This window comes from Amblyomma maculatum, chromosome 6 (assembly GCF_055883805.1).
Source record: "Amblyomma maculatum isolate TAMU_Amacu chromosome 6, ASM5588380v1, whole genome shotgun sequence".
Lineage (NCBI taxonomy): Eukaryota > Metazoa > Arthropoda > Arachnida > Ixodida > Ixodidae > Amblyomma > Amblyomma maculatum.
Window position 1 is genome coordinate 110,849,622 of NC_139349.1, and position 20,983 is coordinate 110,870,604.

Genomic DNA, 20,983 nt, shown 5'->3' on the forward strand with positions numbered 1-20,983 from the left:
GCTGTTCCGTTGACTCGATAGACTATCGACTCAATGGCCATTGAAAATGCACGTGTGGCAGCGTTCGAAGGCCTTCGAGTCGATAGACAGTCGGTTGCAGGGCCTTTGAAATGCCCCTGTGACAGCGGTATAATGCTTAGAAAGGAATGACTCCCTGTACACGCTAGCGGTACGATAAGTTGCCGACATCAGCAAGTACTCCTTTCTCACCGGTGGTAGTTGAAATCGTACTCGACGACGCAGTTCTTGTGTTTTCTTTTTTTTTTTTTTTTTCAACTCTTCAATAGACTTTCCTCCGGCTGCTATGAAAGGAAATGGCGCTCGTCTGTCGAGGTTTCCTACCTTTGGCGTAAGACATTGCTCAGATCACCATGCACTATTTATCTACGACCGCTAAGATAAAATATAACCTAATTTCTTTTCTCCCCACGTTTGGTCACAACAGCCGAGCGACGACTCTGACATCAAAGTAAAATCACGACTACGCGGAGTACCTGGGTTCGATCCCGATCGCCGGCGGCTGCGTTTCAATGGAGCCGAAACGAAGAGGCGTCCGTGTTCTGTGCGCTAAAGATCCCTAGGTGGTCGAAATTACTCCATAGCCCTCCACTACGGCTCCTCTTTCTCTCTTTCCACTTTCAATCCCACCTTCATCCCTTCCTTTAAGGAACCTTTAAGGCGCGGTTCAGGTATCCACAGGAACAAGTGTGACATATACTACGCCTTTCCTTTCCTGTGAACCAATTATTATTAGAGAGAGGGAAAGAAAAGCGATATAGTAGCTCTTTTAGTCACTTTGATCCACCACAGCGCTAAAGCCAACTTGCCTCAAGAACAGGAATAACAACGATTAAAGAAGCAACGATTAGATTATTTAGCGGTCGCTGGCAAATACCAGGGTGCGACTCAAGTATAGTGATGTCTTACTTAATTCTAATAAGGAGAAATGTGCGGCCAAAATTTGGTGTCCATACTCAATTAAAAACAAGCGAAAACAGTGATCTGACAGTCCAGAGTTGTTTTTTTATCTAGAGGCCGTTTAAGCAAAATTAGCTGCAAACAAAAACTGTGCCTTTTCTGGAGCACTTCTATATATGCGATGCCACGTATGCGAGAGAAATAAGAACAGTATTAAAGTATTGTACATAATTCTGACCGGCATGCAGTGACAGGCTCAATTCTGGTTTCCTGTGTACGAATGGTAAATGGCCGACGTGTTCAAGAATACGGCTGATGTCAAACCACGTGTAGCTCTACCCTGCTGAATGACAGGCTGATCGACGGTTGAAGACCACATATCTCATCAAAGACAAAAAAAAAAGAAAAGAAAACTAATTTCTTACCGTTCAGGCAGCATTTCTCCCGCACAACGTCAAACTAGGCGCATATTTCGCAATCACAGTTGATAGTAAAAAGGTAGTTGTAGCTCTCTCTTCTCTATTTTGCTATTATGCGGCGCGCAGCCAAACCAAACAACAGTTGCTCACAAAATCATCCCATTTCCAAAATAGCTCAAGGTTAAGGGACGCTGGTACTTGCAAATTGGATCTTGTGGGTAAAGATAAACTGAAGCTTTCATTTTGTATCAGATAAGGCTTCCGCAGACAACGCACTGAGCGCGCATGCTTTCTCCTCGCACTCACTGTGCAGGTGGCAAGACCTGCCGTGTGGAGGCTGTACAGGGCGAATGATGGGGAGGAGAAGTGCGAACAGGTGCATTTCGATCTTTTGTACAGCTGCTGTCGTCGCAAGAGAAAGCACGTAGTCAAAAGTAAAAAAAAAAAAAAAAAAAAATGAAGGGGTGTGTGAGCGGAACTGGCTGGGAGGGTAAGGAGATTTAAGAGGGGGGGCGCTTAAACTAACAAAGAAGATAATAGCGCCTCACCCGGAAGGGGCCAACGGCCTTCCGGGAAGAACTCCCCACCCGGAGAAAACGTGAGAAATGGGACTTCAAGGAGAAGAAGGATTGGAGTGAATGGGTTCTGGAATGTTCGTTTCCCTCATAGCCTAATAGCGCACAGACGGGACGAACCCAGGCGGCAGAAACAATTGGCCCAATATTGGTATTGTTGTGACAATGTCCAGCCCAACATTGGACTAGTGCGTTGCCAATGCGGTACCAGTATTAGGCCGATGGTTTGGGCTGCATGGGAAAGACGGAAGTGAAACACGAACAAGGTAGCGCTGGTACTAGGAATAACATTGAGTAAATCAGCATTGGAACAGCACTGAGTAAAACATTGAGCGTTTTGAATGTTTGTGCAATGTCTTATGTGTAGTTCAGAAAGCAATAATAGCCTAGTAATCAACCACGGAAAGTGCATGAAACTGTTGTACGGGGAATGTAATCAAATACAGTCCTCGTACAGGAGGTAAAACCTGCAACTTTGAAGCACGAAACGCCGAGCTTGGTCATCGGTTCTGCCCAAACAAGTTGAAACATTGGCGTAATGTGCCTTATCCTCGTAAAGGGTAGCACAAAAATGTCATCATAAAGGCGCGAAGATTTAAAGCAAAAATATTACTAAAATATTTCCAAAATTGCGATCAGGTTTGCCTAATCTTTCTGCTCGCCATCGCATGCCACTCTCTTTCACAAGTTTATTTTTCCGCCACTCAGGCAAGAACCATGCATACATCTGTGCACTCCCCACCAGGCAAGTCATATCTCATCGGCCACGCCCTTCAAATTTTATCTTTAATCTGAGCTTGGGTTAAGCGCAGAACTGCGATTCAAGTTCGCACATAGCGCCATCCACGTGGGCATTAATTCTGCCTTCACCAGCTCTTTTTCTCTTTTTTTTTTTTTTCCCCCAAGCAGCCGCTAATTGCCCTTTGTAAAACTCTGGAAGTCAGCAGTTTCTGCACAGTGAAAACCCCTTCACCATGGCGGCCAAACCTGTTTTGAGGAGCAAAGATTGAGTGCATAATGGCCACACCCATTTCCTGCATGCGTCTCCCTTGTAGAACTCTTGTTTGGGCTAGTTGGTAAATTATGATTCACAAATAATACGGCGCGACGGACGAGGACAAAATAGGCGCATAAACGACAGGACTAGCGCCACTAACAACTGAATTTTATTCCGCACCTAACCTGTATTTTTGTAGTCAACCGAGCCGTATCACACATGCAATCACCTATCTATCGCAATCTCATGGAGCAAAAGCTGACGCAGTACATCAGAGCAACAGAAGAAATGCCAACGCGAAGGATAAGAGCAAACCATCCTAATCAATTTTTGACAAGGCCATCAGGGAGGAAAACAACCGACAGCAACAAAGACGAAAAAAAAAAATTGCAGCTCTACACCAGCTCAAGAAAAGAATAAGCATGACACAGTCAAAACCATCAAAAACTTAAACAATAATTAGAACCGCGTGAGGATGGTTTTCAGATGACCAACAAGAAATGTGGAAAAGAAAAAGCGAAAAAGGAAGTGTTTCTTGACCAAAGTCTGCGTCAAAGGCCTAAAGGTGTTGTCCCAATTATAGAATTAGGAGCCTGTCTGAGAAGCCAGCGCCACGCAGCGACCATTCAAACCCCCTTCTTCCGGTTTTCAATAGCGAAGGAATGCTGTTCGCCAGATTTGGCATTCCATCAGGCTTTACGTAGAAGTATTCTGCACTGCATAGAACTTCTGCCCCAACGACGGGCAGCCATGGTAAAGGGGTTTTCGCTATGCAGCAAAGCTGACTGGCGGAGTCATGCAAAGGGTCCATATCGCTACTGCAGCCTTCCACCAGCATTTTCTACTGCAGGAGACGCCTGCATTCCGGAAACCTCATCCTTTATGCACGAACTCTAAATTATTATTTAAGAAAAATAAAGCCATGTGTTGTGATTTCGATTTAAATTGTTCTGCAAGTTCATAAAAGCAATGACTTTCATGGTTACCTAAACTCTAGAAATTGCGTATTTTAAACGAATTTGGGAGCCACAGTACAGGTTGCCAAACTTTTGTGGTCACTGGCAGCCGATGCGATGTAGTTAATTGATTCCCGAATTTGTGATTTTGCTACCGGAATACCATTTGCACGCTCTTTTGCCAGAGTCACTCGAAAGCTTCCGAAAAATTTTCATTTAGTCTAGTTTATGTTTTATTTTGACCGTCGACGGTATAGGCGATACGTAAGAAATGCGACAATTCTGCTGAGCTGTTGGTAGCACAAACCGTAAACAACGCTTTAGGACAGTATATTGAATTGTCGCACTAATGAATAGCCAAATTCACATAAAAGCTTCCCAATCACGTAAGAATACATTCAAAATATCCCTTAATTCGTTTTCAGTTCTATATCTGGCCAGTCAAATGTCAGGCAGAAATGCATATCTTACGCCTGAGAATTTGATAAAACATGAAAACTTCGTTAAATTTTTTGCGCAGTAGTGTTGAATGCAAAGCAAACAGAATTATCTAAACACGAAAGCGTCACGCGCAATAGTTGTAAAAAACTCGCTTCTAACATAACTGAATTGTACGAGGAACCAGAACTGAACATGCGAGAAGACGAGCAGAACTTCGCGTCATTCATCCACACATTCTTTACGATGCCCACATGTTTCACAGCTGCATATCGTGCTTCGGAGCCACATTATCATGAAGTGGATTTTAATCTCCCTCAAGGCACTCCCCTGAGATAAGAGCTTCTAAGAGGAGAGATAAGATAACAGGAATCAACCAGCTTGGTGACTGCGGCTTCTTTGTGCAGAGCTGCAAGAGGTCTTGTGTTCGAACCCCTTCCGTGGTGGCCGTGAATCTAAGCGGCGCACAGTGCAAAACAGACCCTTCAGAAAGGCGGCGAGATCGCACTGTAACTTTACTGTAGCACGGGCCAAGAAGTGATGCAATATCTGCATATTTATTAGCGCTTTTAACGCACACTGCGTTTGACGGCTATTTGAAAAACTTTTCTGCAACCCAAATGGCGCTAAAGGGCGTCAAAAAAGACAATACAAGTGCCTTCAAGTCCCTTCTTTGGGTACTCTGCAGTGGCTATAATGCACGTTAAATATCACCAGGTGGTCTAGGTTAATCGAGGCGCCCCACTGCAGCTTCCCTCGTAGCCTGAGCGGTTTCGGGGGTCTAGACTCGACATACCATAGCGTACCATACCATACCATTACATACCATACTGTACCATACCATACCATACCATACCATACCATACCATACCATACCATACCATACCATACCATACCATACCATAATACCGTACGTACCATAATACCGTACCGTACCATACCATACCATATCATACCATAGCGTACCATACCATACCATACCATACCATGTACCATACCATACCATACATATCATACGATAAAACACCACATATACCAAACCATACCATTTCTTGCTATTTTCTTCAGTGAAGAGTGTCTGACTGAACAATCACCCAACCTGCCTTGTTAAAGCTGAGTCTTGTCACAGTCTAAATGTGTAACGTCGACTAGCTGTTCGATTCAATTCCTTCGAATATGGATTCAATGAGAGTGACTCGCATAGCAGATTGTTTAATCACCGAAAGCCACCGGCACTTTAGTTCGTGTGCCCTTTTTCTTTTTGTTTTCATCTACACAAGTGTTCCTCCCCGCCGGAGTTTGCCAGGCTTTCCCCGTTGACCATGCACCCGTAGAGGCGAGGGTTGCCAAAGGTAGCACAGTGCGCGAGGTGGGAACGAACAGGAACAGAGCGGAGCATCGGCGCGGCATCTTTCCAAGCACGCGCCAACGCGCTTCCCACCGCTTGTTTGCTCCCGGGTCCCCGCGGCGAACAGAGGCCGCATGAATAATGCCGTCCGAGCGGCTTTGTTTACAAAGCTGGCCGGAACCACTTGGGCCTCCTGAATGTTTCATCCACAGCTTTCTAATGGAAACCTAATGCAAAATCGAAGCTAAGCAAACTAGAATTGATTTCCGCACCCTGAGCGGGCAGTGCCATTGTTTACCGCGTGGAATGCTGGGAAAACGGGGAGGACCGTTTAAAGGGCGCGCGCAGGGTGCTTGGCTCAATCCGAATGCAGCACGAACAGTAAAATGTGATTGCATTGATGGTATGCGTGCGCACTGCGATTTTATGTTCAATGCTAATGTTCAGGTAGGGCTAATACGATAAGGAACAGCCAAATTGCGCACAGTAATGAATTATGTTATTTCTGCACTAACGATGAGGGTGCCTTCTGCACATGTCCAGCAAAAAAAAAAAAAAAAAAAAAAAAGAGAAAGAAAGAAAGAAGGAAGGGGGTGATTCGAAACTGGAATACATTCTATCAGCTATACTTGCGGACAATCATTTTAAATTGCTGATAATATATTCTATCGCATTTTGAAATTACTTCTATGAATACATCAGAACTTGCTACGGCAAGCCATTTTCATTGTTTTTCTTGACGGTATAACTACTGGAGTCCTTGGAGAACGCCTACTGATGGTACAAAGAGCCAGCATTTTTTTTCTGTTTTTACATTACGCACAGCAAAACGCTTGCGTTCAAATTTTGACGCAATCGTAGTGTTCTCCCGAAGACTCAAGGAGTAAAAGAATAAAAGTCGCGTGACAGGAGCCACTTCGTTCCTTGGAGACGAGAGCGTTTCGAAGTAAACAGTGATGCCCCGCAGACAGTTGAATATATGGGGACTTGCAGAAATCACTAATTATGTCCCTGCCCATAAATCACTTTGTGAATAAAAAGTTCCAATAATAATTGCGAAATCGAGGGAATGTTTGTTAAAAAGTGCTAAAAATAAACACCAATTGCGACGTTTGTGAAAAAAGTGTGCCAGTGTTGAACAAGTTTTGCCCGCGTTTTTCCTCTTGCGAATATAAATATGCGATGCAACATAAATATCCAAACTTCCAACGTGTTCTCTTTAAATTACTACCGCACCAAGCAGGGGTGGTATTACAGAATTGCGTTCAGTTCGCATTCAGTTTCGGAACGCTCTGAGATTGTTTGGAAGCACTTCTGCTGAACTGAACGCTTTTACGTCACGCAGATTCTGAGAGGCTTTGAGCGGAAGTGCTTCCAACCAATCACAGAGCGTTCCCAACTGAACGCGAACTGAACGCAGCTCTGTAATACCGCCCCAGCGTCGTCCTGAACGCAGCACAACAGCGCCACACAGCATGCCGAGTTCTCCCCTCAAAAACGAAACAAGCTCAGAGCGCGCGCAGCGTGCGCCGCCGCGGCATAATTTTTCGATCTGAAAGCTTCCTATCGCGACCGCGAGGGTTCGTATGTTTCCTCAAGGCACACGCCCGGAGGCGGCGCAAGGATACAACTCCGCTTGCGGCGTAGGGGCAATTGTTTTGCATTATACACAGCAAACCGGTTGCCGAAGTCTTTAAAACTATTGAATGTACCTCTCCGTTTTCTCTAGTGCTTTGTTTCGGCGAACGGACAGCGTCTGTGGCGGAGCATTGTGCGCACTATTTCCTTTCTCCGGTCCACCGGCCGAGCGGCGGATGCCGACTGCTGCACTCCGACGCTTAGCGTGCAGGTCGACGCTCACCATCACCTCCTGTCCTTTCTTGTTTGAAACCCCTGCTCTCCCTGTTAGTTTCCCTGGTCCTGCCATTCCCACATAGCCCTTCTTGACCGTAACCAAGGTATGTCCCGAGTTTCCATGACCACGTCTTGGTTCGTTGTTTCCCTTTCGGTTTACGCTTTCTTGTTTTCTGTCTCACTCACGTATGCCGATCTCTCTTCAATGTGCCGGCTACTTGGCTGCGTATTTCCCTTCCGGTGACTTTGTTTCTCTGAAACCCCTTCTGCTTTGCCGATCGTGCCTGTGCGTGTGTACCCGCTGTCGTGCGGCTCGCTTCTCTGCCTCTCTCTCTGCGCATAATTGTGTTTGTCGCCTCACCTTGATTTTTCTCTACGAGCACTATCTCCCGTGTCTCTCCTCCCCACACCCCTCCTCCACCCTCCCCGAAAGCCGACGAGCGAGCGCCGGTTCGTGTGGCTTTATTTTTTTTTCACCCCCATCTCTTGACCAATCCCCCCTCCCACCAACGCTGCGCGCTAAGCAGTCCGTATCTCGAGCAAAGTTGTGCCGAACGAGAGCTGCGGCCCAGTGGCCGTGACGTGGATAAGCCTGGCCGGGCTACAGACGTCGGATTAGGCCTCCGGCGTCCCCCCAGACGACTTCCCCGAAGCTGCAGGCGCGCCGCCGACGAATCTGCTCCACCGCCGCGCATGCGCGCTGTCGGCTCTCCGGGCGAGGGAGGAGGAGGAGGATGAAGGGAGAGAGACTGTTGGAGGAGGGCTGGCTACACAAATGGCCGTGGCTGCCGCCGCTGCCGCGGCGGCTTTTGTTTGCGGGAGGCTTCCCCCCCTCTCACCTGGTCTGTTTCCAAGGTGCACACACCTCTCGGGGACTGGATTAGCGCACCAAACACCCTTCACGGTCCTGCACCAGCACTCGCACACAAGTTGAACGCGCCCCTTTGTGTTCTTGAAAAAGTCTTCGTCAGAGACGCTACTGCCTTTTCCCCGGATTCGGCGTTTGCAAAATCGGCTTGTGTTTCGGGGCCGTGCGTTCGCTGGCGGTGCGAGTGGTTGTGTGGGCGTGCACGACATGCAGGACGTTGTTGCTCACGTTGTTATATTGTTTCATTTATTTATGATTTGTTTGAGTTGGTGCTGCTACTTAGTTATCGAGCTGTAGTGTGCCTGCATTTTAGGCTGCATGTGCATGGTTGTGCATTTCAATGGTAGTACGTGTGGTTGATGGTCGCGTTACTGTGCAGATTAATGTTGTGCTTCGGACTTGTGAGCAGTTCGAGAGTTAACGCGTTTTCGCGCAGCTAAGCACTGTTACATGGCACGTGGCGAGCATGCAGTGTTGCGCGCTGAGAGGCCACAGTATGGGCCGTGTCTCATATCAGTTGACAAGCAAAGGAACTGGGCAGCTGTGCGTAACGATGACATGCATAAAAAAAAAAAAAAAAAAAAAAAAAAACAGGCACACAGTGCTTACGTGTTGTGTGCTTTTGATTTTGTTTTTTATTTTTATCTTGTTCGCCTGAGTGTCGCGAATGCCAGCATGATAAAACAATCTTGTTCGTGTAAGCGGCTTAATGGTTTCCAATAAATTCTGGGTGTATGTGTGTGTAACATTTTTCTTTTTTTTTTTTTTTTTCTTGAAGCTTCTTGCGTGTTGCATTGTCATTATTCAACACTGCAGTACATGCGTCTACACATAGTGGCTCACCCTCGAACGAAGCTACACAACTTGCAGTCGAATGTGATTTGCTAAGCATGCAAGAAGAAAAGTCTGGTCATTTAGTCCGCGATCTTTAAATTAAGACACCGAGGAAGCAGCATGCATCTTTAGGTTTGATTGGCTTATTATGGCCACGTGCTTTGGACGGAGTTGTAAGAAAGTTGCATTTATAAGTAGACTCCTACTACTTTCTTAAAGCCCCAGATATCAATAAAGTAATGCTGCCGCTGCAATCATTTCGTAGGTGTAGGTTGACCAGTTATCTTGGGGCCATCAATACAGGGCTGCAAAATTTTTACCTTGATGAGCTTCTCAAGTTTGCAGTGTATTTTGCAGAGAGCAAATGGTAGGCAAGGTATGCCTGTCGCGTCATATTTTTGTTATGCGCTTTTACTCGCGGAACGCAATTAGACTGAGATTAGACGGCCTATACTGACTTCAGTTGTTCCAAGATTTCAATATATTGTACACTCTTCTAAGTTTGTTACAATGCATTCAGCTCTCGAACAGCCATTGTCTTATACACCATTTAGGTCGTTAATCCTTAGTGCTTTAATCATGCCGTTTACACCGTTTATCTGAATACCTGCAATGTCGTTAAGTGTAAATGAACATTGTAAATTGGTTACTATGCAAGTAAAGCGGATAATTGGGCTAGTTGGTATGCTATTGATTATGAGGCAGCGCATCAGGAAACACAGACAGCGCTTGCCCCTTTTCCTGTCTGTGTTGCTTGGTGCACTGCCTCATAATTACTATGAAAGCAAAGGCGCAGTATCTGTCACAATTCTTGGTGCTCACCTGTCCCGCGCCGGGAGGGGAGGTAGGAAGGTGGGAGTGAAGTTCCATGGTGGAGGGCTCCAGAATAATTTCGACCGCCTAGAGATCTTTAACGTGCACTGACATCGCAAAGAACGCGGATGCCCTTGCGTTTCGATGGAGGCGAAACGCGATTGCCGCTTTAGGGTTTGCATCCGATCCAAGTAGTCGAGCGTCTTGACCACTGAGCTACCTCGGCGTTCCTTGTTTTCACTTTGCGGTGTGCGCATAAGGCAGACTATTTTTTTTTTTTTTTGAAATAGAATTTAGTTTCCCGCCGTGGTGGCTCGGTGGTTAAAACACTCTGCTATTGAATCGAAGGGTTCTATAGAAATTGAACTTCGGATTGGTCGCCTTAGCGAAGACGAGCCAGCGTAAGCTAGGTGAAAATTACTAGCTCTGAGGTGCGGAATAGTTAGTGTTCATCATGAAATCAAACAGCACGAAGAACGAGGACGAAGATAGAGGACACACCTGTACGTTATCTCGTCAGTTCCTTGTAGCACTGTGAGAGCTAGGAGGTATCTTAGCAAATCATTACGATGGTGCATGGGGCTTTTTCCTCCGCGCCACGTCGTCGTCTCGCGGCATAGGCCGATGTGGCCGCAGAAGAGTGGGCATGCCTGAAAGAACAATGGGAAGCTTTAGAACAGCAGTTCGAGTGGCGTTGGTTTTTTTTTTTTTTTTTTTTTTTTTTTTTATTGGATCCATGCGTTTAGTTCAGTATACGCAAACACCCGCGTTGACAACTCCAGCATCTTTTTCAGATAGGAACCATTTTTGTGAACGAACCAAGCTCAAGCTTTGGAGGGGAGGAGTAATTAGCCGAAAAAAAAAAAACTGACGGAGTTTGACGCTCATCTTCCCGTAGGTGATATGAGGCCAAACGAAGGCCCAGTGTTCCGTTATTATACTCATTGAACGCAGTGGAAACCCATGCAGTAGCAACGTCGAGTTCGAAGCGCGCCGGTGTGTTGGCAACGTGATTTCAGCCTATGCAAGAGCCGCAAGCGCTGCATTCATCAAATAGTGTATGTAAAGCGAGCGTACTTTAGCGCTCGATTTGAAATGGCGTTCGCGAACGCGCGCGTTAAAGCATGTGATTCCATTTGCTCTTATGGCCGTTTTATACTGGCACTTCATTGCCTGGCGTCAAAACATCGCCTCCGCACCCATCGCAGCTTTGTGCTGCAATGAGCTACCAAGGTTGAGTAAAATTGAACGTTTAGACTTTAGAGCACCGTTCTCTATACGGATGTAGCAATAAGAACTCCTAACATGAGGTTTTTGGTGCCCAATGACGAAATTGACAACTTGCGAAAATCTGTAAGTCAGCTTCTCTGCAAGGCTTGCTTTCCAATCGAAAAGTCTCGTTACCGGACGACACTCGCAGCCTTTGTTGAAATGAAAAGAAGCAGACATCTCATTAGGATGCATCCATAATTGTGAGTCGCGAACGTGTCGCTGGGGCCAGTGGACCGAACCCAGCCACTTTCGACGAGCAAGGCGCTGCGCAATCCCCACGCCATTCATAATGTCTCGCATATAAAGAGTTGGCACTCAAATATTGTACTCTTCCGACCCCTCTCCCCGAGCCATCTTGAAGTCGACTGGTGGCATTTCTGAGTTCACCTGAGTTCACTTACAAAGGTGAACTTCCCTCCGTTTGTTTCTTCGAATAATGCGAGAGTGGCATCGGGAACGGGACCTTTCTGTTAGAAAACGAGCCTTGCAGAGAAGCTGAGTTAGAGTTCCGCAAGTTTTCAATTGTGGTTTTTGGAGAACGTGAAAAGGATTGAGATGGTCGGGAGGGTGTATTTCCCATCAAGCATCCACAGCACGTTTTCTCTCGTGAAGCCGATGTACCCTCGTTGCTGCTGAAGCGATAAATGGTTGGTGTATAGGCAACCTGCAATGAAGTTTGCTGTATCGATCGCCGCGCCGTAACACGTATATCCCAGCGAGAAAAGCAAATACTTCTGAGGCGTCATTTTAGGGCTTTTTCACGCCACCTGCATGAGGTTACAGGGATCAGATTGCACTCTCTGTCGAAGCTTTGCATAACATGTGTCAGGTATCTGGGCTACATCCAGAGCGCCTGGGCAAGAATGCTGTCACGTACCTATAATGCTGCTCGGTAGTTTATCGCGAACCAAGCGGCTAACAGCAGCGTTTTTGAGTCACGCTGCGGTACAATTGCAGCCACACATATGCAGTGCAGGTTCCCTATGCTGTCTACTGCCTTGAAAAGATGTCTTAGTGCCCTACACTAGTCGCGAGCGTTTGCAGTCAGAAATAAGGTGCAGACTTGGCGCTCCCGCTCTAGGGCCAGGAGCCAAGCGGAAGCACATAGTAATAGTAGGGCGGCGGAGCTCTCGAGGCTTTCGGCGAAGGATCGCCAAGGTGACGATCGTAAACGCGATTATCGTGACGATGCCGTCATCTCGGTTGACGCGGTCCAAGCAGGCCCGTCGCTGCCTGCTTCCAAGAACTGCTTCGTCGGGCCTGGAGCGCAGTGATGGGCTCGTCTCGATAAGGCCGTACAGCACTAAACTGTCGGCTCGGCAGAAACGCTTGGGAGGGCGTTTGCTGTAGGATGGCGTGCTCTGAGGGGTAGCTGGCATTTTAGCAGCCACTCTAAGGTTGGATGTGGGTGGTTTTCTGCCGAGGGGGACTGTGTTCTCTCTACAGTCCCGCTATGTTCTGCACTGTCGTCATTGTAGTACAGTAGCCGCGCTTCTGTGACGAGTGCATGATCGCGAGGGGGGCGTTACGTTTACTGGATGCTCTGCAACGAATCAAGTGGATGTTGCGACTCCAGGAAGTACTTAGGTGTGAGCGCCGGTTTTAGGTCTGTTTCCCTATAAATTGTCCGGTAGAGATTCGACTTTTCGCAGGTACTGCCGAGAGCGCGAGCAACTGCAATTGCTGTTGGCGTCACGGTGTGGAGCATACACAAGGACCTACTGACTCAAGCCGCTGGCAGTCAGCTTTAGATATTACGTCTACATATGCTTCTTCCATTCGGCTTCAACGCCAGTGAAACTACGTTCATATCAGTCGCCAACCGTTGTGGGCGCCGTAAACTAGCTATCATACATTCTTCTACATCTGTCCGGTACTCACTTCGGTAAAGTACAACAGCAAAAAATTTGGGTTTAACAATTCACCAGTTAGGAACTATAACTGCATGGCTGGCTCGCGCTAAACAGTCGATCCAGACGCTGGGTCTGATCAGACACATGGCTCCTAAAACGGGCGGCGCCCGCTCAAATGTTGCACTACACTCGGTGCGGGCTGTTGTGCAATTGCGGGAAATTGGGCAAAACCTAATTTTCAAATTTGACAAGGGCACAAATGGGATCACCTTGAAGCTGTAAATCGAGAAGCAATTAGGGTCATCACTTGCCTTCCCCACATCACCTCAGTCGTGACGCTCCAAGACAACTCGCAGCTGAACGCAACAGATGAACTGGTGCAGCGACGACGTGCTGCTCGTGGGCATAAGGCTACCCTCTCTCAACGTGCGCTCTCAGGACTTATGCTTCGTCGCATTCTATTCTTCCGCCACCACCGGCAGTTCTTCCTCCTTGGCGTTTTGTACAGCTGAGTGACAACAAGCGAACGAATTTATGACCACCAGTACACAGGAATCGGCGTCGTCTCTTCGCGACCGTATTGTGAAGCAGGACACCCGCTTTTCACAAGGTTCCATCGTTATTTACGTTGATGCAAGTATCGAGGCCTGCAAAGTGACAACTGCAGATTACTGCCTTTGCAAGTCTACGCTGAATAAGACATCAAGGTTTCAATCACCGGCTGTTCAAGAGGCGCTTCACTCCGTGACCGCTATTCCCATGCTTCCCACGGCACGTGTTGTCATACGCCCCAATGCCCTTCAGGTGACACAGAAATCTGCCAAAATAGGCACTGCCTAGTGGCACGTATTCCTCAGCCAGGGGTGTTCAATAATGCCTTAGCAAGAAAGGAGGCAGTGAACTATTACGCAAAGATGCGCATTTCAGTACTTATGATGCCACAGGCTAGAATGATTCCATTGAAGCTTGTGCATGAGCTTTGAAAGAAACTGCTCCATCTGGAAGGAAGGCCAGGTTTGGGGCCAGATTTTTTATGGCTTTCGATACAAAACCAGTCTCAAACCGCTCACCATGACCGGCTCTCGACAGGGCTACCAACATAAGCGGGGCATTGTGCTTTGTGAGCCTTTTGAGACTGCTTTTGTATTAGGAGGGGTAATTCGCTCCCTGAAACCTTCTACTCAATAATTCCTGGGGAGTCTACCTTCTGTGTCAGTGAAAAAACGATTTTGGAGTTAGGACATGAAAGTTGAAGAGTCGATTGAAAATGAAGCTCACACTTGACGTCGTTCTGAACGGACTTCCGAGATGATAAAGTGTAGCTGAAGGCGGGAAATCTGCTCTAGAGAGGCGATTGACTGCGTCTAGATTAGCGGCAGAGATGGGAACCTCATCCAGAGATGCCCATTAAATGGTAAGAACTGTTTGGACTTTCGTTGATGAGAAAGTGGACATGCCAGAAGTCTGCGAAATATGAACACTCATCGCCAGTAGTGCCAATAAAATTTTGGATTTTCTATGGATGAAGCTGAATATTTTTGTTCAGAATTTGGGATGACTGACGAGACTTGCTTGAACCACAAAGACCTCCAATCCAAAATGGAGCCTGCGATCAAACAGTATTTCTTCCAATCCGAAATGATTTACGTTGGAAAGAACGACAAGGAAAGCCATGACGGGAGCGAGGATATAGTCTTCTGCTTTTTCAATTATTTTCACTGACGACTACCATAACTAGAGACCTACATTAACTCATTCACTGCTTTGTGGCCAGATGTCGACAAAGCCTGTGCTGCTTCACAACATGCCAGCGCACACGTCTGCAGAAGATCAAGCTGTGATTCGGCAAGCTTGGTTCCAGCGGTTAAATCATCCACCGTGCAGCACAGACCCAGTTAGCTTATATCTTATGTTCGGACATTTGCACAAATATATTCGAGGCCAAGCTATATTCAGGCGATGAATATGTGAAGCAGGCAGTGACAAATCTGGCCTGAAAAGTAGCGAAAGTCCTTTTATTTTTCTGAGGCGATAAATTTGGTGCAGGAAAAATGGGTAAATTGTATTGAATGGAGCTTTTTCAAGTAGCGCTACTGCGCATGCTCGAATCTTCCTCGGCCGCCATTTTTTCCTGGATGCCATGCGAAAAGGGGGGAGGAGTTGTTCTTTCCACGAAAAGACGTTCCTAGCTTCATCGACTCGACGAACTGCTGCACAATGATTGCGAAATGATTGCAGTCAGCGCTAACATCTTCTAGGCCATCTGAATGCATTACGCGTTGCGTTGTCATCGCCTCCCCTAGCTGGCTCGCCTCGGGCAAGAAGACAGAGCCAGGTTTGTCAGCGTCCTGTTGTAATGGGCAGGGCTGGGCAAGATACTTCAAAAAAGTATCATCGATACCGATACTCGATACCTTGAAAAATTATATTTCCGATACAAGATACCGAAACGAAATCGGTTTCCGATGCAGATACTCGATACTGTATCTTCGATACTTCGATGCATCTCTTAAATCCCAATATGATAAAGGCTTTAATATTATTAGCGAAGCTGGAAAATTTTACCATGGTTTCGAGAACTTTCAGTGGTACCTATATCGCAGTTTTTGTTTCTCTAAAAAGGCTCATGAGCACCTACTTGCCATTGGCTCCTTAAGTTTTAAAGAAAGGGAATATGAATAGATGGAGGCTAAGGATACGGGGCGTCTGATGGAAACTTCGAGCAGGAGGGAAATCGGGATGCACTGCAAGTAATGATGCCTCCCGGTTCATACTAGCGCCTGAGTGAGTGCCGTTAACCGAGTGTCGTTAAAATACACAATACACCAAAAATGTATTTTCGATACCGATACTCCGATACTTTCATTTTCAGAACTCGATACCTGATACCGATACACAAAATGTATTTAAAAATAGCATCGAAGATACATGTATCTTCGATACTGCCCATGACTGGTAATGGGTTAACAACAGGGGGTGGCGCTGTTTGGCGTGAGTGTATCAGGGTGTGTCCTAAGATGACTCTCCCGCTTTGCCCAGGCTAGGCGAGACCAGCCCTGCTATAAAATACTGTTCGGAAAATAGGCCCACCCCACTATTGTGAACAAATTTCTGCACCATTTCTCGGTAACCCGCGCCATACGTACTTCGCCTGGCGGCCGCAGTGGCGTGCGCTACTGAAAAAAGGTCAATTGTAGGTGGTGGAACTGAGAAAAAGAAAATAATAAAATAAAGATAAATTAAGATCTTATGATAAAGCAGCATGTATGTTTTTGTTATCTACGGCATTGTTCCGGCTCAGGGCCCCAGTCTACGAAAGCTCGGCTTACAAGCCCCGAGCAGCAGTCATGTGCAGGGTGAGTGTCCTATTTTATTCGTTAACCCCCACCACAGTTTTCACCTGTACCTAACCACACGCAATGCATCATTTGTTGGCTCCTTGTTTCAACCCAGGAAAATGCTGGTTATATGGTTATTGTGCGAGCACATTATAAAGCCATAAGCCGAGGCGTGCAGATCACAGGATGAAAAACACAGCTGAACATTCCACTTTATTAGTACAGATCAGGTTGACAGTGCCGTCGCCGGATTGTGGGTACTCAGCAAGTTGGTTTAGATATACACCGCGGACTCAACGAAACACGTTTCAATTAGCGCAGTCACAACAGGAAGCCATATATATCCTCCTTAATCGGCAATCGAATTTTTTTTTTTTCTTCACGGGTATCGTACTTTCCGCGGGGCGGGGCGCTCTGTGTCTTGCGCTGTCAGCATTGCGCAACACCGCTTAGTATTGACCAATAAGAATGAGTGATAGCCTGCCTTCTATATGCGGATGTAAGCAGTTGCGCATCTAATGGTTGTGCCCTGAAGCGCTGTCTGATATGTCGTATTGCTCTTATCGAACGTGGGCGCCTTCCATCAGCGTACAGCGACGACAGCGCAGGAAGCGTGCACGCCGCGCTGAGAAGGTGCGCCCCTGCGAGCCGTGCGGAAGTGTTATTCAGTCTCGTTTATTCGTACTCCGCGGCGACGACTGGCGAAATGCGTTGCGACACGCAGGGCATAGATTGCGCGTCGCCGTGCGCGTATGGGTGCCGGCAGGAATGAAATATTTGCCAGGGGCGTGGGCGACGAATCGGTATGGGGATGGTTGTCGGGGCGCTTGAGGTGAGGACGTCGTGCCATCTGACGCGAGTGGCAGGTTATCGCTAGACCGGTAAAAGATTTCTAGGGGGGTGGGGAGGGGGATGAAAATTCCACATATGCATATATGCCGTGGTCCACTTAAACCGGACGTCAGCGTCAATTCCTTCCATAGCTGCCGGAGGAAGGCCACTGCAGCTTCGTTTCGTTGTCACGGCAATTACGTCCAGCAAAAAATGGACTTTCGGTATGTGAGATTCGACATAGCGTCGCCGAAAACGGGCAGAAATTATTCCCTGGTGGCTCAAAGCGGACATCTCCGCTAGTGCGCTCTCGTTTTCTTCTGTTAGAGCTGCGTGCGTGTTCGTTAATTATTCGTTTTTACAGTTATTCTCAACTCACCAGGTGCGCTAAAGCATTTTAAACAGAAACTATAGTTGGTCGAATATTTAGGGGAATCCCCAAGGTAGAGTAAATTTGTAATAAGGGAGTAATTATAATTTTTCTTTAACTACGAAGTTTCTGAGGAAGCTGTATAGCTTTCCTATGTAGCCGTATGGCTGCGCTTGGGTAGATGCCAATGAGTAATTACTCCCTTATTAGATGCTATAGTGTTGGTTGCTTACTCTCTGAATAAAAGTGGCGGTGGATATAGCGCTGGCAAGCTTGAGCTCCTAGTTTTCCGTTCAGCCTTCTTACACAAATAACCTACAATTTCCGAGTAGATTGAGCCCAATGTTTTCAGTCGCGCAAGATAATACAGGTGGCTTGAATGCGTATCTGGTTTCGAGATGATCAGTCAAGCACTCGGCGGACTTAGTATATAATCCTTGAACTGCACGTGCGGAGACCCCTGGCTGGAAATCCGCCGCCACTGATCAGTGCAGGGAAGTGACGCAGACACCCCTTTATGTTTTCATATATTCTTTAGGGGTAAGTCTAAAGTATCACAGTGTGCAGTTCAATGTAACGCCGGAATAAACAACGTTATCAGAACGCGAAGTGTTTTCAGCTACTTTTTGCTTATGTGGGAGTACAGGGGTGTCCTGAGGAGTAGATATTTCACCCACGTTAGGTCGCCAATTCCCTTTTTATGACGTATGCTGTAACAGTTACTCTACAAATGAGAGGCAATTGTCTGTTTCTACATGCTGAAGAATGTCAAGTCCTCCCAGTGCTGCTGAAAACAGAATTTTCAACATAATAGGGAGTTTTAGAATAGCGGGACCCCGACCGGCTTGGGCGGGTAGGGTTGGCGTAAAGCTAGCTTGGCAGGGAAACCTTTGCGTTCATAAATTCTAAAAATAATAATAATGCAAAACGGCGAATAGCGCAGCGAATTCGCATAGTTGTGTGTGCTTCGCCCTCCTGTTGCACTGTGCCGTGGCTGATGAGCGTCGGGGCTGGTTGAATTTGGAGTCAGTAGTGTTGGCGACGATTGATGATTTGTAGCGCTTTGACCGCTTGGAACCATTGGGCTATATCGGCCTGATTTAGAGGTGCGCTGTTCTGCTAAACCTTGTCCTGCTCGAAGAGTTTGAACTCGAAAAAATTGGCCCTAGGAATCTGAAGAAACAGAAAGAATGTATCTTCGAAAGGTCACTGGGTGAGGCTTGTGTCCTGCTGTGGATTGGATTGGTACTGAAGCTTCCTTTTTTTTTTTACCAGGTGGACCATAAAGGTCCTAGCCAAGGTAATTAATTCCCTGCTGTGACGGAGTCTCTCCCGCGGGAGACCTGGCTGATAGCAATGACGATTATGCTGAGAACGGGCGTGTCAACTCAAACGCGTACGGCGCCAACCCGCGGCGAGACCACGGTGCATGCTGTACGTCGTCTTCCTCGACGGTGCAGTCCGGAATGCGTTCTCTTTCCGCCTTTCTCTCGTACAGCGAAGTTCGCCAGTTATGACCTTTGATTTCATTTTAAACGAACGGCAGGTTGCTGCTGTGTGGGATGCCAGCTGCTGTGTGGGATGCCAAGAGCTTGGAAGCAAAGCAGGAATGGGCTGACAGAAGTGGGTTGTAGTGGGGCTGCTACTTTGACTGCGGACCCGACGTTTAAAGTATGCGAGCTGGCAGTACTAAGTTAGGGAAAACGTATTTTTATTCTGTTCTTTTAGCGCCAAGTTTCAAGTGCGTCTTGTCTGTCCCTTGGTTTGACGGGATTAGTTGACGGTTGCGGTTCGACACAGTCGCGTGTCTCCGAGTCCATAGTTTACGTACGTCGCCGGAGGTCTTCGTCGTCCGCTTGAGCACGCACCTACTTTGAAATCGATCCTTATCCGCGGTACTTTAGCGGTGCGAGGGGGGTCTCCTTCCCTGAGATGTCTCCATTCTGTTCTGTCTTCGACCGGCCGTTTTCAGCAGCTCAATTTCAAATTTTCAAATTATTTTATTCCGGAAACAAAAGTATATATCGAGGGTAGGAAAAAAAGCTGTCAAAACAGCTTTTGATCATGCGATCACGAAGAAACAGAAGCCTTTCCATTGAGGATTGTTCGCCTAGTAATCTTCATGTGATAGAAGTGCGCGGGCCTTTGTGGATGTTGCAAAACTGAAGTGTCGCTTCTTCGGTACCTAAGCGTACGAGACGTCTGGAGGAGCTTTTCTTTGTTCTTTCACGATCTCGCGGAAACTAGATCAACTGTTGGTACCGCAGTGCTTCCCCTGCCTCCATCGCTGGCCCTAGCGGCGGCAGCGAACGGCGGCATACCAAATGGCAGCCCCTCCTCGATCGCATCGGCGGCAACGTAGGAAGAGCAGCGTCTGTTTTCCACCTTGCGCCGTTCGGGTTGATCGGCCCCAGCTGCGGCGAGAGGGGAGCAGCTGCGTTGGCCGGCGCACGACCCGCCGCCGCTCGTCGTGATGCCCTCGGCCGGCGTTTTCAACAGGCTCTTCTCCTCTCCTCTCCTCGCCGCTGTTGCTGCTGATAGGGCTGGCTCCATGTCTGTTGTTGCTGGCGTCCCCCCTCTTTTATTTCTATTAATATCGAGCGCCGGCACACGCGCGTATGCGGGCAAGAAGCTTCCACTTGTCGCGCTGTGAAAGCTCTGAAAGAATCGAGGCAGGTTTCTCTTTCAACGTGAGCTGAGCGATCCTTCGGTATGGAATCCTCACTGAAATTGGCAGGATCGGATCGGCATTGTTCGTTTCGTTGTGGTACACTACTACCTTGTAGCATCCATCTCTTGCAGGTGTGCTGTGCTGTTGGCCTTTCATTTTTTTTTTTTAACTACACAACTACTAGGCACCCGTTTCAGAAAGGGTTTGATTCTCTGTCATAACAGACGCTTTGAATGGTACGATGTTTTTTTCCTCCGGTGGTGTGTGTGTGTATGTGGGGGAGGGGGGGGGGTATTTTCGTATTTCTGTTGCTCTAGCGTGGTTCCATGTCAACGTTAATCTCCATACAGCTGTTTTGTGTTAAAGTTGTCCGTTTTTGTTGTGTGGTGCATTGTGGCACATAGGCAACATAGGCCATAATGCGCCAAGATCAAAGTTTGAAATTAAACACTGAACAGCTCGAAATTCTATAGCTTGTTTAAAAGTTCTCCTTCTCTAAGGAATGAAAAAACGAAATAAATATCGATATGTGACTTTTCTCCAACAAGTAAGCGTAGGTGTTTTTGTGACAAGGTGCATTTCCACTCCGCTGCCGATCAACTGGATGAAAAATCCGAAAGCAGCCTTT

At 47.2% G+C, this 20,983-nt stretch overlaps 1 protein-coding gene across 7 annotated transcripts in view; it reads left to right on the top strand.

Moving 5' to 3' along the window:
* Positions 1 to 7,306: 7,306 nt before the first annotated feature.
* The window catches only part of LOC146186578 (poly(rC)-binding protein 3-like), a 364,017-nt gene continuing 350,340 nt past the window's right edge, over positions 7,307 to 20,983 (top strand). For 3 of the 7 annotated variants that reach the window (XM_084607303.1, XM_084607300.1, XM_084607298.1), the window contains exon 1: positions 7,307 to 7,609. The gene's annotated coding sequence lies outside the window, so the exon portion shown is untranslated. The remainder of the gene's footprint in view (positions 7,610 to 20,983) is intronic. The other 4 variants (XM_084607291.1, XM_084607296.1, XM_084607302.1 and 1 more) reach the window with 3 other exon arrangements.